This window comes from Enhydra lutris, unplaced genomic scaffold, assembly GCF_002288905.1.
Source record: "Enhydra lutris kenyoni isolate GAN:26980312 unplaced genomic scaffold, ASM228890v2 scaffoldscaffold59, whole genome shotgun sequence".
Classification (NCBI taxonomy): Eukaryota; Metazoa; Chordata; class Mammalia; order Carnivora; family Mustelidae; genus Enhydra; species Enhydra lutris.
In genome coordinates, this window is record NW_019154143.1 from 2002722 (window position 1) to 2004576 (window position 1855).

General features: G+C 40.9%; 1 pseudogene; it reads right to left on the bottom strand.

Annotated features, from left to right (window-relative positions):
- Positions 1–649: 649 nt before the first annotated feature.
- On the bottom strand, positions 650–1612 carry LOC111158346 (annotated as a pseudogene).
- Between the last annotated feature and the right edge of the window lie 243 nt (positions 1613–1855).

Consider the following 1855-nt stretch of genomic DNA (forward strand, 5'->3'; position numbering starts at 1 on the left):
TTTAAGAGTGTTTTTCAGAACTTAGAATTATATGTTAGTGACTGGAGACAGCTAGTTTTTGAGGCATTCAGAGTGAAATCAATGGGAAAAGATACCTTTTGAGAAGAACTTATATGTCTAATGAAGATGCTCCTTCTTTGCAATTTCAAAAAGAATATTCAATACAAATTTTAAAAATTAGCAATTGCTTTGAATACTAAATTAATTATTCTATAATACCACATCCTACTTAGAGTAGGGAATGAGGTGGCTCTGCTATATAATTTTTACGTAAATGTGTATACTGTATTCAGGCATGTAGTTCTTTTTTTTTTTTAAAGACACATTTATTCAATGTCATGATCAGACTATTACATTGAATAATCAACAGCATGGGTACAAAAAAAATCTACATTAAAACATTTTGTTGGAATGCTTTACATTTTCCACAGAACAGAAACTAAAATAACCTGTTATACAATTAGTCACAAATACAGTCCTTGAGTTTTTTGCCCGTACACATGAGTATTGTCTAAAACATGTCTTCTTTGTAGCAGCTAGGCCCTGCTACCACTGTGCTTGGCTGAGTTCACAAATATGTTGTAACCTGTAGCTTTCCTGTCACTTCTTGGGCTCTCCTCTCCTGCTAAACTCTGTTTCGTGGCAGTAATCAAAACCTTCTTCCACTGCCATAGCTACCACTGCTGCTGGAACCACCATAGCCACCTTGGTTTTGTGGTTTGGCAAAGTATTGGCCTCCACCACCATTGGGGGCCAGAGTTTCTGCCTCCAAAAGTTCCTCCTTTCATGGGTCCAAAATTTGAGGATTGATTGTTGTAATTGCCAAAATCATTATAACGTCTGCCACCTCCAAAGTTGCTTCCATCATTACCAAATCCATTATAGCCACCCCCACTGCTACCATATCCACCACCACCTCGACTGCTGCTAAAGCCACCTCGACCACTGAAGTTCCCTCTGCCACCAAAGTTGTTATTCTCACCAAAACCACCTCCATGACAACCACCAAAGTTTCCAGAACCACTTCAATCTCTTTGGCTGGAGGAAGCACTAACCATCTCTTGCTTAGATAGGGCTTTCCTTACTTCACAGTGTGGCCATTCACAGTATGGTATTTTTGAATGACAATCTTGTCTGCAGAATCATGGTCATCAAATATTCCAAAAACAAAACCCCCTTTTTTTTTTTTGCCACTGCCTCGGTCAGTCATGATCTCAGTCACATCGCTTTTCCCATACTGTTCAAAATAATCTCTTAGATGTTGTTCTTCAGGGTTTTCTTTAATGCCACCAACAAAGACCTTTTTCACAGGTAAGTGGGCACCAGGTCTTTGAGAATCTTCTCTTGAGACAGCCCTCTTCAGTTCCATAACTCTTCCATCCACCTTGTATGGTCTTGCTTTCATGGCTGCATCCACCTCCTCCACAGTGGCATATGTGACAAACCCAAGTGGTTGGTGTTCGGATATCTCATTACCACACAGTCTGCAAGAGTTCCCCATGGCTCAGAATGGCTCCTCAGGCTCTCATAGGTTGTTTCAAAGCTCAGACCTCTGATGAAAAGCTTCCGCAGCTTGAAGTTCAGACTCTTTGGGAGACTCTGACTTAGACATGATGGTGGTGGGAGGGGAGATTTTAACAACGCTTACTCAGCGGTGTCTTGACTCAGGCATGCAGTTCTGTATGGCTTTAAGTATACACTCATGATTTAGTAGGGGGAGTTAGAAATGCAAGAAGAAAGTTAAACTAATGAGTTAGGCAGGGAGCATGAAATCAGAAAAAAGAGGCTAAGCCTACAGGAAGGAGGGCAGCTCCATCCTTTGAGATGTGAGAGGGAAGCTAGAAAAAAGTTCTGA